Source organism: Salvelinus sp. IW2-2015, linkage group LG31 (assembly GCF_002910315.2).
Source record: "Salvelinus sp. IW2-2015 linkage group LG31, ASM291031v2, whole genome shotgun sequence".
Lineage (NCBI taxonomy): Eukaryota > Metazoa > Chordata > Actinopteri > Salmoniformes > Salmonidae > Salvelinus > Salvelinus sp. IW2-2015.
The window spans coordinates 7,444,590-7,461,132 of NC_036870.1; the positions used below are offsets into that span (position 1 = coordinate 7,444,590).

Here is a 16,543-nt window from a genome sequence, read left to right on the forward strand (position 1 = left end):
AGCACACTGTACACAAACTCTGAACTGATGACACACACACCCTCGGCTCAGCGCCCCTCTCCTCTCGGCGCTAAAAGATTCCCGTCATCACGGTGTGGCCATCTCATATTCATCCACACCCTTCACAAAGCCATTAGCCAGAGGCTTTAAAAAAGCACTCAGCAAAGTGTCTCTGTCACACACACACAACACACCCAGCAACCCCCCCACCACCGACCCAGACTCCATACATTCTCACACATTTGATGACTCATGTTTATTCAACTTGTCTGCATTCGCCGGCTGATATTTCACTACCATCGACCTGCTGTGGGGGAAAAGGAAAAATGAAGTGTTTCATTTGCATATGCGGAGGAAAGACGAAATGGAAGCCCTCGAAGTGAGAGCGTGTTTTGTACTCTAATTGTTAATTAGTGGCAGCAAATGCAATGCGTTATGAATGGAGCTTGTATTAATGCACATTTGGAAATGGAATGCCAGCACTTTTGATGTTCCACGGTGGGGAAAAATCAACTCAGGCAAACATACACACACACACACACACACACACACACACACACACACACACACACAGTGAAGTCATAAAGGAGAGCTATCATGATGGCTTCTTCACACCAAATGTTTTATCCAATATTCATGTTTGGTAAAGGAGCAGGTATGTTTTTGTGGTGGTGTGTGTGTGTGTGTGTGTGTGTGTGTGTGTGTGTGTGGTGTGTGTGTGGTGTGTGTGTGGTGTGTGTGTGTGTGTGTGTGTGTGGTGTGTGTGTGTGAGAGCTTGTAAGGGAGTGTGTGTGTGTGTGTGAGAGCTTGTAAGGGTGTGTGTACTGTACATGTGTGCGTGCATGAAAATGTGTTTGTTTGGGAGTGCCTCTGTGTGTGACAGTGCTCTAGATTCTAGTGCTGACCAATTACAAAATGGAGGTTGTGTAAGTGCATGGGGGGTATGGGGGGAGGGCTTAGGAACAGGTGTGTGTCTGTGTGCGCTGGATGGAACCAATAGTATGGATGCTAGATGAATGCTGGATGGGGCTAAATCCAAGGTCACGGAATGGCCTATATTCTGCATCCTTACAAAGATTCACTCAGTCATCCTCATAACCAGGGATGTTAATTAGTCACTTTCGGTGAAATTCGCCGTTTTGACTCCAAAAATGGTGACTACGTGATTTGTGTAGAGCTGATGAGAAAAGTTTTTTTTTGGAGGTGGGGTTTGGCTGTAGGCAAACAGTGATGTGCGTTTGGCGCAATACTGGCTGCTGTATCCAAGGCTCAGCCAATTCGTTTACATAACAGCAGAATGCAGCGCAGCACGTGACTGAAGAGACAACCAACTTACTAGTTACAGCATCAGCGTGCGCTCTGGAAAGGCAGCTTGCCAGTTAGAGCTGCACGTCCCTGAACGATAAGGAAGAGGTAACATTAGGTGAGAAGCCGGACCGTGGAGACGGGGGTGAGAAGGTTACAGCAGCACAGTCCCCTGAATGATAAGGAAGAGGTAACATTAGGTAGAAGCCGGACCGGAGACGGGGGTGAGAAGGTTACAGCAGCACGTCCCCTGAAGATAAGGAAGGGTAACATTAGGTGAGAAGCCGGACCACGGAGACGGGGGGTGAGAAGGTTACAGCAGCAAGTCCCCTGAATGATAAGGAAGAGGTAAATATCGGTGAGAAGCTGACCACGGAGACGGGGTGAGAAGGTTACAGCAGCACAGTCCCCCTGAATGATAAGGAAGAGGTAACATTAGGTTAGAAGCTGGACCACGGAGACGGGGTGAAGAAGGTTACAGCAGCAAGTCCCCTGAATGATAAGGAAGAGGTAACATTAGGTGAGAAGCCGGACCACGGAGACGGGGTGAGAAGGTTACAGCAGCAAGTCCCTGAATGATAAGGAAGAGGTAACATTAGGTAGAAAGCCGGACCACGGAGACGGGGGTGAGAAGGTTACAGCAGCGACGTCCCCCTGAATGACTAAAGGAAGAAGTAATATTAAGTGAGAAGCCGGACCACGGAGACGGGGTGCAGAGGTTAACAGAGCAAGTCCTGAATGATAAGGAAAGGTAACATTAGGTTGAGAAGCCGGACCCATCGGAGACGGGTGGTGAGAAGGTTATCAGGCAGGCAAGTCCCCTGAATGATAAGGAAGAGGTACATTAGGTGAGAAGCCGGACCACGGAGACGGGGTGAGAAGGTGATGAAGCGTACTTCATGAGCCTGCCCGAAATTCTCCCCCCCCCCTTCTAATTTCCTTAATTTTTGTGCTAGGGTCAAGTACTTTCTGTGGCACACATCAATGTCAAATACTTTCTATAGAACAAACTTCACGTCAGGATAGGCAACCGAAATGAATAATTCATGTATGTGTGTTATATTAAACATAGAGGAGGGAGTAAAATGTAGGCAAGCAATAAACATTTCAGAACAACTACTAGTCGAATAAGACATGGGAGAGATGATGAATTTTAGCAAAGAGATTTATTTATAGACGAATACACTTGAAACAAATAGCCAAACTGCAGACATGACTAGTGCCTCCCCCGCGATCAAAGGACACAAATAAAAAATTGCTTTCTGCTACTAAGATCAGTGAAATGTAGGCTAAACTGACAACAGAGTGAAGATCAGAAGTCTCAACTAGCAAGCAAGTCGCAGCAATGAAGAATTGAGTGCGTGCTCGCTCACGCGAAGGGGGGGTTCTGGCAGGGGGGAGATTTTTGACACAACATCGTTCCTCAAGTTATAACGCGTCAGTTGCTTACTGGACCCTGGCAATCTGTGTGAAAATAGTTAACTCGCTAACGAACTAACCACTATCTATTAACTAATGTTTTCCCTCTACTGTATGTGGTTAATTTTCAGAATGAGAGAATTAGGTGAAAATGAGGCGTTGCTTGTTAAACAAGTGGATTCAGGGATCAAGTGTAGCTGAAGATGGGCCTGGCTTAAGCTGGATGCCACTATAAAGGTGAAAGGAACACCACACACTTTCCCTCTTTCTCACTTTTTCAATACAGTGGATAAAAAGGGGTGTGCCAGGTGTACTCTGCCTGAAAGAGATCAATTATGCCAGCAAAGGGTATCATGCTCTGCTGGCACATTGTAGAACAGATGTCCACAGGCAGAAAGTGACAATGTAATAAGCAGCTGTAGCCCAAAGATATTGTTTTTCGTTGTTTGAACTTAGAATAACAAGTGAGTGAGTGAGGGATTAAAAATGTTGTTCTCATAACATTATTTCTTGCATACATGTAGTCTTAGTGCACTTGATCGATGTCTATAGTGGCCACTATAATAGAGCAAAAATGAATGCCTGTTTGTTTTCATTCTATTTCTACTTAAGATGTTTTTTTCCCCAATGCATATTTGTGTGTGTGATAACAAGCGTTCTATTATAAAAGCTGTCTATGGTAACAAGCGTTCTATTATAAAGGCTGTCGTGGTCACAAGCTGTTCTATTATAAAGGCTGTCGATGGTGAACAGCGTTCTATTATAAAGGCTGTCATGGTCACAAGCGTTCGTATTATAAAGGCTGTCGTGGTCAACAAGCGTTTCTATTATAAAGGCTGTCATGGTAACAAGCTTCTATTATAAAGGCTGTCACGTCAACACTTCTAGTATACAAGGCTGTCATGGTACAAGCGTTCTATTGTAGGCTGGCAGTAACAAGCTTTCTAATTAAATGCTGTCATGTAACAACGTGTCATTATATAAGGCGTGTCACTGGTAAAGCGTTCTATTTAATAGGCTGTCATGGGTACAAGCGTTATTTAGCATCTGTTATATCGTATTAAGGCCTGTCATGGTAACAAGCGTTCCTATTATAAAGGCTGTTATTGGTAACCAAGTCTTCTATTATACAGGCTGTCTGGTTACACAGCGTTCTATTGTATAAGGCTGGTCATGCGTAACAAGCGTTCTATTATAAAGCTGTCATGGTCACAAGTCGTTCTATGGATACAGGCTGTCATGTCCAATGGTCGCGTATCTGTAAAAGGCTCGTCATTGGGTCACAACGTTCATTATAGCTGTCATCGGTAACAAGCGTTCTATTGTAAAGGCTTCGTTCATGGTACAAGCCGTTCTATTATAAAGGCTGTCTTGGTAACAAGCGTGTCATTATACAAGGCTGTCATTGGTAACAAGCGTATCTATTATAAAAGGCTGTCATGGTAACAAGCGTTCTATTATAAAGGTGGTGCATGTAACAAGGTTCTATTATAAAGCGTCTGGTAATCAACGCATTCATTATAAAGGCGGTCATGGTAACAAGCGTTCTATTATAAAGGCTGTCATGGTAACAAGCGTTCTATTATAAAGGCTGTCACGGCTAACTGCAATATTAGTGTAGTTTTGTTCTCAAGACTTGAGTGTCATTTGCAGTAAAGTCTAGGCAACAAATTACATTCGATTGCTTTCTTTACATTTTTTAGCTGTGAGTTAGTTTCACATTAACCACTTTTTTATTTATTTTACACACAGAGACTGATCATGTAAATCATATTCTTTGTTATTTAATTAGTTAAAACCTGCATTTCCCCCTAGCAGGAATTTTTTTACGTTTCAGTGCAAAAAAATTAAAAGTCACCTTTTTGGGCCCTCACCAGTTTGCATCCCTGCATAACTCTACACACAATCGGCCTCCCGGGTGGCGCAGCCGGCCGCGACCGGGAGGTCTGTGGGGRGACGCACAATTGGCCTAGCGTCGTCCGGGTTAGGGAGGGTTTGGCCGGTAGGGATATCCTTGTCTCATCGCGCACCAGCGACTCCTGTGGTGGGCCGGGCGCAGTGCGCGCTAACCAAGGTTGCCAGGTGCACGGTGTTTCCTCCGACACATTGGTGCGGCTGGCTTCCGGGTTGGATGCGCGCTGTGTTAAGAAGCAGTGCGGCTTGGTTGGGTTGTGTTTCGGAGGACGCTTTCGACCTTTTTCTTTATATTTACTTTTTTCTACATTGTAGAATAATAGTGAAGACATCAAAACTATGAAATAATATACATATGGAATCATGTATTAACCAAAAAAGTGTTAAACAAATATATTTTATATATATTTTAAAATATATTTAATGTTTGAGATTCTTCATAGTAGCCACCCTTTGCCTTGATGAAAGCTTTGTTCACTCTTGGCATTCTCTCAACCAGCTTCATGAGGTAGTCACCTGGAATTAATTTCAATTAACAGGTGTGCCTTGTTAAAAATGTATTTGTAGAATTTCTTTCCTTAATGCGTTTGAGCCAATCAGGTCTGTTGTGACAAGGTATGGGTGGTATACAGAAGATAGCCCTATTTGGTAAAAGACCAAGTCCATATTATGGCAAGAACAGCTCAAATAAGCAAAGAGAAATGACAGTCCATTATTACTTTAAGACACAAAGGTCAGTCAATACGGAACATTTTAAGAACTTCGAAAGTTTCTTCAAGTGCAGTCGCAAAAACCATCAAGCGCTATGATGAAAGGAAGACCCAGAGTTACCTCTGCTGCAGAGGATAAATGCATTAATAAATGCTTCACAGAGTTCAAGTAAKAGACATCTCAACATCAACTGTTCAGAGGAGACTGCCTGAATCAGGCCTTCATGGTCAAATTTCAGCAAAGAAACCACTACTTAAGGACACCAATAAGAAGAAGAGACTTGCTTGAGCCAAGAAACACGAGCAATGAACATTAGACCAGTGGAAATCTGTCCTTTGGTCTGATTTTTGATTCCAACCGCTGTGTCTTTGTGAGACACAGAGTAGGTGATATGATGATCTCTGCATTTGTGGTTCCCACCGTGAAGCATGGAGGAGGAGGTGTGGTGGTGCTTTGCTGTGACTTATTTAGAATTCAAGGCACACTTAACCAGCATGGCTACCACAGCATTCGGCAGATACGCCKTCCCATCTGGCTTGCACTTATTATTTGTTTTGTATTATTTGACTATTTGTTTTTCAACAGGACAATGACCCAAAACACACCTCCAGGCTGTGTAAGGGCTATTTGACCAAGAAGAGTGATGGAGTGCTGCATCAGATGACTTGGCCTCCACAATCACCCGACCTCAACCCAATTGAGATGGTTTGGGATGAGTTGGACCGCAGAATGAAGGAAAATCAGCCAACAAGAGCTGTGCATGTTTTGGAACTCCTTCAAGACTGATGGAAAAGCATTCCTCATGAAGCTGGTTGAGAGAATGCCAAGAGTGTGCAAAGCTGTCATCAAGGCAAAGGGTGGCTACTTTGAAGAATCTCAAATATAAAATAAATGTTGATATGTTTAACTCTTTTTTTGGTTACTACATGATTCCATATGTGTTATTGTATAGTTTTGACGTATTCACTATTATTCTACAATGTAGAAAATAGTAAAAATCAAGAAAAACCATTGAATGAGTAGGTCTGTCCAAACTTTTGACTGGTACTGTATATATATATACACAAGCATAAAGAAACCGGTTGGCTGAACACACATAAACACTGAACACACACACACACACACACACACACACACGCCAAGGGAAAGCACTCACTCGTTATGTCGCACAGAGAGAGATACAAACTGACAAGTGCACAAATGCTGAGCGAACGGAGGCCTCCTCAGCTCAGGGCTAGTTGCATTCTTAGACCTGAGTTTTGAGATCAAAGACCCAAGTCGTCAATGCCAGGAAGTAACCTTAACCTTTTACCTAACTCAAGTACTAAAGACGTTAAGCAGGGGTGGCAAACAAATTCCATGGGGGGCCTAGCGTGTGCTAGACAACCAGGTGAGGGGAGTTCCTTACTAATTAGTGACCTTAATTCATCAATCAAGTACAAGGGAGGAGGGGAAACCCGCGGACACTCTGCCCTCTGTGGAATGAGTTTGACATGTGACGTGGAGGCTCCCGGCACTCCAAAATGCTCCGTCTCGTCTGTCTTCCGTGCCACACACCTCCAACTACAACGACGCTTGTCTTTTTCTCGATCTCTTCCTGTTTTCTACCTCCTTATCGCTCTCTCCTTTTCCCCCTCTCCCATTGTCTGCACTCTGTTTTTTTCCATTTGTTCTTTCACCTTTTCTGTTCTCCCTTCAATCCTTTTCCTGTGTCTCATACCCCCTCTCTCTCTCTCTCTCTAACCAGCCCTACTAATTTAGACATAAATCTCCCTGGTCCAGAGAGTGGAACGGGGGCCTTTCTCATTGTGTGCTTCTCTGAGTGCTGCCCGCCCGGGGCCTTTATACATTAAGAAGGAGAGACGTTATAAAACGCTGCCAGTTTATGCCCTGTGCATATTTTAGGCTAATCCACTCTGTGTAGAGCTGCTCCCTCTAGTCCCCACCCAGCCAATAAACTATACTGCTGCGCTGCCTCCAAGGTTAGAGACCGACATTCTCGGCAAGCCATGTGTAGACTCTCTCTCTCTCTCTCTCTCTCTCTCAATGGCTGTCACGGCTTAGAGTTGATGTATGGCTATTATGGGCTGTTAGCAGCCATGTCCTTCTGTTTGTTGTCGCGGGGATTGAGTGGGTTGTACAGTGCCATATTCCTGAGACTGAGACCGAGAGACAAGGCTTAACAAATTGGAGGGATTTTCTATTGATATGTGACTTTTCTGTGGGACGTTTATGGCGAGGTGAATGGGTGTTTTGCACGTGTATTAGAAGGCCTGCATTATACACTCACCATTGACACACTTCTCCTCAGATCACCAACAAAGCATGACCAAACCCCTGGTACAATCTGCTCCCCTCGAAGGTTAAGCGTGCTAACGCCCTTTGTGCGTCCTGAGACAATACCCATAAAAACCCCCACTGACCTTTATGAGTACTGCATTACTGACTGAGCACAGGCTTCTCTACTCCTTTTTCCACTCGCGCTCTCTCTCTCTCTTCTTTCTCTCTCTCTCTCTCTTCTCCCCATCCCCGTCTCACGTGCAGCTGTAACGTATTCGGGCTTGTTGTGCTGGCTAAGCCTGTTAGCTGGAGGTGTGGGCGCAACGCTTTGGCGTCCGCTGCTAAAATAAAATACGGGTTATTTAGCCTGCAGGCTACAGCTCTGTGTGTGTGTGTGTGTGTGTGTGTGTGTGTGTGGGTGTGTGTGTGTGTGTGTGTGTGTGTGTGTGTGTGTGTGTGTGTGTGTGTGTGTGTGTGTGTGTGTGTGTGTGTGTGTGTGTGTGTGTGTGTGTGTGTGTGCGAAAAAGCACACACAGTGAAAGTAGAGTCTGTAGACTAGCTATGAACTGGGGAGAGGTGCAAGGGGGTCTGTCCCCTGAAAGCCTCCAAAGGAATGCACACACCCTGACAGAAAGGATTTCCCATGAATGGAGAGAGCGAGGGAGAGGGGGTTTATCGGTACGCCACAGACCCTCAAGGGGGGTTGGGGGTATAGAAGATTGGAAGGGTGTGTGAAGAGCGGGAGTTGGTTAAATGGGGATCYTTCCTGCCCCAAGGGGCTCATGGGACCCATTATCCAGCTGTGGGTTAGGGGTGTGTGTGTGTGTGTGTCTCCGTCACGCTTTAATTGTGCATGTGTCGTTTGTGTATGAGAGCGAGAGAAGGTAATATCTGTGTGTCTGTCATATGTATCAGGTCACGCTGGAAGTGTGCGTATGTCGATTGCGTGTGTGAGCGAGAAATGTAACGCGTGCCTACTCGTGTACATATCCGCCCTGAGGATGCCATTGTGTAGGGTAGGCTATTGCGCAACTCCATCAATATTTTCCTTTTCTATTGTTCAGATGAACTAAATGATCTGGCGATCCGGTTATGAAATGTCAGGCTTATTATAAATCCATAGCCCTATTCGGACAGGGCTAGTATTAGGTTACTAGAGACAATGGTTATGGAATTATTATCATGTGAGTTATTCCAGATGACGATTCGCACGGGAGTTTTTCCAAACTTCTCCTTGTAATAAAATAAAAAATAAAAAAAGGTTTTATTCAATTGATTCTTATGATGGAAACCTGGGSGTTTTAATTCTAGGCATGATTTATATTTCAATATGTCTAAATGATAKAAGGCTAGACTGATAACTCGTGCTTGGCTGSCAAATGTATAGATGTCCCCATTTAATATTTACATTGAAGAATTGTGATCATAATCGTTATTTTAGCGGTAGTTGTCATTTCCCAAAAAGTTTTAAATGTAGGTCATTCACATGAAATGTGTGCGCTGAACTTTTTGTTTTAAGCATCAATTTATCAAATCAATTCTTGTTTTCTTGTTCAAACTGCGAGCAGCACCTGTCAAACCTCTGTCATGTCTCGGAAAACACAGGGKTGTCGTTTCGCGTGGYACTAGTAGGCTATTGTCAGAGGACCTTGGAGTTCTACCATCACCCCAAAGATGGAGGTTGTTCTGTCTGGAATTGTTCGTCTACCGCCATGTAAAAATGACTGACGTGGCAGATTTGCACAGAACAAAAATGATGGATGGGGTGTTTTTGTGCTCGTGCACATAATTACGTTCCCCGACCTCCCCCAGTAAAACGAATCCCGTCTGAATAGGGCTGATGTTTAACCTGAAATAGACTATTAAATGAGAGAGCCTATGTTGTTGATAGACCGTAATGTGTCTCTCCTCACTGACGTCAATGAATAAATGGGCGATGGAAACGCCTAAGAAAGCTGATAATTGAGCATGTGACTTGGTGAGAGCCCAGTATTAGAATCACTGCTGTCCCTTTTTAAATATAGGCTTATTGTTACCTTGTGTATTTAAAATCACAACGTTTCCATTTATTTATTTAACCTTTTATTTTTACTAGGCAAGTCAGTTAAGTACAAATTCTTATTTACAGTGACGGCGTACCGCGGTCAAACCCAGACAACGCTGGGCCAGTTGTGTGCCTGCCCTATGGGACTCCCAATCACGGCCGGATGTGATACAGCCTGGATTCGAACCGGGGACTGTAGTGACGTCTCTAGCACTGAGCTGCAGTGCCTTAGACCGCTGTGCCACTCGGGAGCCCAATATAGTCATTTTACAAGGAGTATTTTTGGGGGGAAACCACCAAATGTCGGCTTTTTACCAGATCCAAATATATTCGCATGAACTGTAGCTGATCAAATTTCTGTAGGCTGTATCTACAAAATTCTGCCCGAATGAATTTGCATTAGGCCATAGTCTAAAAAACAGCCATACATGATTTAATGAAAAGCAGCAAACATACACAACATTTGTTAAGTCCGTTGTTGGAATGAGACCAAGGTGCAGCGTGGTAGGCGAACATCTTACTTTATTTMAAAATTAACACCAAAAACCAACAAAATACAAAATGAACGCAAAGTTCTGCAGGCTATACAGCAACTAACAAAATCAAGATCCCACAAACTAAGGTGGGGGAAAAGGCTGCCTAAGTATGATCCCCAATCAGAGACAACGATAGACAGCTGCCTCTGATTGGGAACCATACCAGGCCAAACAAAGAAATAGGAAAACTAGATTGCCCACCCAAATCACACCCTGACCTAACCAAATAGAGAAATAAAAAGGCTCTCTTAGGTCAGGGCGTGACAACATTATTTGATTCTAAAAAGAAAATGCTATAGCTCAGCCATTTCCAGGCCAAACACAATGAAACTCGAGGTATTGTAGCCTACAGTGCACAGAGGGTTCTGTACGCAGCGTTGTACCCTCACAGACGCGTTTTGCTCGACAAAAAGCCACAAGCCCAAATCCCCCAGCCCCAGAGCGGTGGCCTCTCCAGTTGTTGAGCTCCTCAGTGGCATGTTTAAAGCCCTTTAGATGAGGGGAAGAGGAAAGAGGAGAGTGGGGGTCGGGGGGCTGGGATTGACATTTCAATATCTTCAGAGGATTTATTCGGCCTGCTTTAGATGCCCTGGTCCCTGTGGAGATGCATGGGGGCTCAGCGCACCTCTCTGGGAATCCTACTGAGGGGAGGGGGAGGGGGGCAAGATCACGAGAGGAGGACAGGAGGTGGAGAGGAGAGAGGAGGGACAGGTGGTAAGGTAGGAGGTGGAGAGAGGAGGACAGGAGGTGAAGAGAGAGGGACAGGAGGTGGAGAGAGGAGGACAGGAGGTGAGGAGGTGGAGAGGAGAGAGGAGGACAGGAGGTGAGGCAGGAGGTAGGGAGGAGATGAGGAGGACAGGAGGTGAGGCAGGAGGTGGAGAGGAAAGAGGAGGACAGGTGGTGAGGCAGGAGGTGGAGAAGAGATGAGGAGGTGAGGCAGGAGGTGGCGAGGTGGAGGGGAGAGAGGAGGACGGGGTGAAGAAGGAGGTGGAGAAGAGATGAGGAGGTGAGGTGGAGAAGAGATGAGGAGGTGAGGTGAGGTGGAGATGAGGAGAGAGGAGGACAGGAGGTGAGGCAGGAGGTAGAGAGGAGGATAGGTGGAAAGGAGAGAGGAGGTGGAGAGGAGAGAGGAGGAGAGGAAGTGAGGCAGGAGGTAGAGAGGAGAACAGGGGGGTTTGTTTATTAGGATCTCCATTACCTACGGCACATGCAGCAGCTACTCTTCCTGGGGTGCACATAAAACGTACAAGTCCATGAAAAGTGACTTTCTCACGAGAGAACTCATTTCCTGGTCACTGAATAAAAAATTCTATGTCTTTGTAACCCCTCTCTCTCCCTTTTGAGGTGTGTGTGTGTGCCAAGCCTTTTGGGTCTCCTAATGAAAAGTGATGGGCTAGYTGAGGCTTCAGCGACCACCAAATGAATAGAGTCGTCAAACAACTTTTCAAGACTGAGGCCCGGCCACTTAAGACGCTTTGTCAGCCAGTGATGAGAATTTGAATTGGTTAGCTTGGCTTATTATCATGGTCTATGAGGACGCACTTTAGTGTCTGCACACATGGTACTTTGAATTGATGTTTTTCTGTTCAGTGTTTTGCAGTCATACACAAACACATAGACAACACACAGTCACGGACAGACATACACACCATCACAAACACACACGCATAGAAGACACACGCACGCACACAGTCACAGACTGAAAAGACACACACCCTTGGTTAATCAGAGTAACACGCTGGGCTGGAGGGCTCCTTTTGAACGGAAGTCTCTACAGCGCAATGACTCAGTCTCCAGGCAGAGAGCTGAAAACCCGTTTTTCATCTCGGTGAAAGGAGAGGAAATTTGAAGTTGTTTCGTTCAACCCCTCCTCTCTTTCATTTTGGCCTCCTCACAACTGTTAAGATCTTCATTGTGCAGCTGTCAAAAACAAATCACATTATACTGGTCACATACACGTATTTAGCAGATGTTATTGCGGGTGTAGTGAAGTGCTTGTGTTCCTAGCTCCAACAGTGCCGTACTATCTAACAATTCACAATACACACAAATCTAAAAGTGAAATAATGGAATTAAGAAATATAGAAATATTAGGACGAGCAATGTCGGAGTCCGGAGTTTAAATATATAAGTGGGGAGACACAATATTTGATCACTGCGATTTTGCAAGTTTCCTATTTACAAAGCATGTAAGTCTGTAATTTTTTATCATAGGACACCTTCAACGTGAAGACGGAATCTAAACAAAAATCCAGAAAAATCACATTGTATAATTTTTAAGATAATTAATTTGCATTTATTGGCATGACATAAGTATTTATCACCTACCAACCAGTAAAATTCCGGCTCTCACAGACCTGTTAGTTTTTCTTAAGAAGCCTCCGTTCTCCACTCATTACTGTATTAACTGCACCTGTTTGAACTCGTTACCTGTAAAAGACACCTGTCCACACACTCAATCAAACAGACGCCAACCTCTCCACAACGCAAGACCAGAGAGCTGTGTAAGGACATCAGGGATAAAATTGTAGACCTGCACAAGCTGGGATGGGCTACAGGACAATAGGCAAGCACTTGGTAGAGAAGGCAACAACTGTTGGCGCAATTATTAGAAAATGGAAGAAGTTCAAATGATGCGTCAATCACCCTCGGTCTGGGGCTCCATGCAAGATTCACCTCGTTGTCAATGATCATGAGGAGGAGGTGAGGGATCAGCCAGAACTACATGGCAGGACCTGCTCAATGACCTGAAGAGAGCTGGACCACAGTCTCAAAGAAAACCATTAGTAAACACTACGCCGTCATGGATTAAAATCCTGCAGTGCACGCAAGGACCCCCTGCTCAAGCCAGCGCATGTCCAGGCCCGTCTGAAGTTTGCCAATGACCATCTGGATATCCAGAGGAGGAATGGGAGAAGGTCATGTCTGATGAGACAAAAATAGAGCTTTTTGGTCTAAACTCCACTCGCCGTGTTTGGAGGAAGAAGAAGGATGAGTACAACCCAAGAACACCATCCAACCGTGAAGCATGGAGGTGAAACATCATTCTTTGGGGGGATGCTTTTCTGCAAAGCGACAGGACGATCTGCACGCTATTGAGGGGAGGAGATGGGGCCATGTATCGCGGAATCTTGGCCAACAAACCTCCTTCCTCAGTAATAACATTGAAGATGCTCGTGCTGGGTCTTCCAGCTGACAACAACCCGAAACACACAGCCAGGGCACACTAAGGAGTGGCTCCGTAAGAAACATCTCAAGGTCCTGGAGTGGCCTAGCCAGTCTCCAGACCTGAACCCAATAGAAAATCTTTGGAGGGAGCTGAACAGTCCGTCATTGCCCAGCGCCAGCACCGAAACCTGAAGGATCTGGGAGAAGGTCTTATGCAGGAGTGGGCCAAAATCCTGCTGCAGTGTGTGCAAACCTGGTCAGAACTACAGGAACACTTTGATCTGTGTTATTTCAAACAGAGGTTTCTATACCAATATTAAGATCTCTTTCATGTATCAAATACTTATGCTCATGCAATAAAATGCAAATTAATACTTAAAAATTAACAATTGATTTCTCGGATTTGTTTTAGATTCCGTCTCTCACAGCTTGAATGCTAACCGATAAAATTTACAGACCTCTACATGCGTTGTAAGTAGGACAAACTGCAAATCGGCAGTGTATCAAATACTTTCTCCCCACTGTACATAAACTCGTCCCTTTTTCAGGACCCTGTCTTTCAAATGATTCGTAAAAATCCAAATAACTTCACAGACCTTCATTGTAAAGAGGGTTTAAACACTGTTTCCCATGCTTTGTTCAATGAACCATAAGCAATTAATGACATGCATCTGTGAAACGATCGTTAAGACACTAACAGCTTACAGACGGTAGGCAATTAAAGGTCACAGTTAGGAACATTTAGGACACTAAAGAGGCCTTCTACAACTCTGGAAAAACACCAAAAGAAAGATTGCCAGGGTCCCTGCTCATCTTTGTGAACTTGCCTTAGGCATGCTGCAAGAGCATGTGGACTGCAGATGTGGCCAGGGAATAATTCGCAATGTCCGTACTGTGAGACGCCTAAGACAGCGCTACAGGGAGAAAGGACGGACAGCTGATCGTCCTCACAGTGGCAGACCACGTGTAACAACACCTGCACAGGATCGGTACATCCGAACATCCCACCTGCGGACAGGTACAGGATGGCAACAACAACTACCCGAGTTACACCAGGAACGCACAATCCCTCCATCAGTGCTCAGACTGTCTGCAATGGCTGAGAGAGCTGGACTGAGGCTTGTAGGTCTGTTGTAAGGCAGGTCCTCACCAGACATCACCGGCAACACGTCCTCACGGGCACAAACACCACCGTCGCTGGACCAGACAGGACTGGTAAAAAGTGCTCTCACTGAGTCGCAGCTTCACTGAGTTCGCAGTCGCAGTTTTGTCTCACATGGGATGATGGTCGGATTCACGTTTATCGTCGAAGGAATGAGCGTTACACCGAGGCCTGTACTCTGGAGTGGGATCGATTTGGAGTGGAGGTCCTCATTGTCTGGGCGCTGTGTCACAGCATCATCTGACTGAGCTTGTTGTCATTTTGCAGGCAATCTCAACGCTGTGCGTTACAGGGAAGACATCCTCCTCCCTCATGTGGTACCCTTCCTGCAGGCTCATCTTGACATGACCCTCCAGCATGACAATGCCACCAGCCATACTGCTCGTTCTGTACGTGATTTCCTGCAAGACAGGAAGTCAGTGTTCTGCCATGGCCAGCGAAGAGCCCGATCTCAATCCCATTAATCACGTCTGGGACCTGTTGGATCGGAGGGTGAGGGCTAGCGATTTCCCCCCAGAAATGTCCAGGAACTTGCAGGTGCCTTGGTGGAAGAGTGGGGTAACATCTCACAGCAACAACTGGCAAATCTGGTGCAGGCCATGAGGAGGAGATGCACTGCAGTACTTAATGCAGCTGGTGGCCACACCAGATACTAACTGTTACTTTTGATTTTGACCCCCCCTTTGTTCAGGGACACATTATTCCATTTCTGTTAGTCACATGTCTGTGGAACTTGTTCAGTTTGTCTCAGTTGTTGAATCCTGTTATGTTCATACAAATATTTACACATGTTAAGTTTGCTGYAAATAAACGCAGTTGACAGTGAGAGGACTTTTCTTTTTTTGGTTAGTTTATGTGTGTGTGTGATGTATAGACATTATGGATAGAATATGTAGTATATCTGAAGAATACGTAGGATAGACCGTATGGAAACATTATTAAAGTGACCAGTGTTCCATTAAGGGTGTGTGCGTGTGTGTCTCGGGTGGTTTGTTGATGAGCTCAACTGTCTGTGTCACCCTCCTGCTGGCCTGTCAGACACGACAGTGACAGGCCTAACAGACAGCTGCCTCTCATCACTTAGCTCCACACCCACCAAGGTCTAATACAGCACAAATGGAACACACACACCTCCCATTTAGCCTACATATCCCCATGGTCATTTGTGCGTGTGTGTGTGCGTGCAGAGTGTGTTTGTGATACACAGTATGTGCATCCAGCTCTGTGTGACAGTGTTTCTCTTGCTCTTTAAGCAGTCATCAGCACTTTATACCCTCAAACTTCAATCTGCACTCCCTGTAAATTCATCGCCTCTGTTTGCTGTTTATTTGTGTGAGTGTGTGGGCTTGCTTATGTCTTTTGTGTGTGTGTGTGTGTGTGTGTGTGGCATTTCCCCCTGACTGGGTGTTCTGTCAGGCTGTGTTGAGCTCTCTCCATCTCCTCTGCCAAACCGCGGCGACAGGTCTGCCTCTCCCAGTATGTGTGGATGTGAGCCCCGCCACAGTCTGCCTGGCTTACAGCAACCATCACGGGTTATGGAAGAAGACAGAAGAATTCACCCATCCAAAAATCACAGGAAGAGGATAGTTACTGACAGACTGAGCTATTCGGCTATTCTGGAGCTAGTCCGTCCAAACCACTTACTGGCGATCTGGTTTGAGACCCAAACATTTGAGAATGATTTGGGGAATTTGTATTTCGGATGAATTTGGTCTATAGAACTGTGGAAGATGGGGGATGGGGGGGGGACTAAGTTGACTTCATAATTCAATCATGTGCCTCTCTCGTTAATTCACTTTCTGGCTCTTGCTCACCCATCCATCCATCCATCCACCCACAGGCTGGCACATGTAATCACTCTGTCATCCTCCTCTGGTTCTTTCTATCACACTATCAGCGAGCACACACATGCAAACACAMATACACGCAGACACACAAACACACACACACGCACACCGAGCCCCCACAGTCTATAATCGTGGACTTTAGATGAAAATGTATCTG

At 45.3% G+C, this 16,543-nt stretch overlaps 1 protein-coding gene across 1 annotated transcript in view; it reads left to right on the forward strand.

Annotated features, from left to right (window-relative positions):
* Window positions 1-16,543, forward strand: part of LOC111955472 (ephrin type-A receptor 7-like) — a 181,665-nt gene that overhangs the window by 119,724 nt on the left and 45,398 nt on the right. The window lies entirely within an intron of this gene.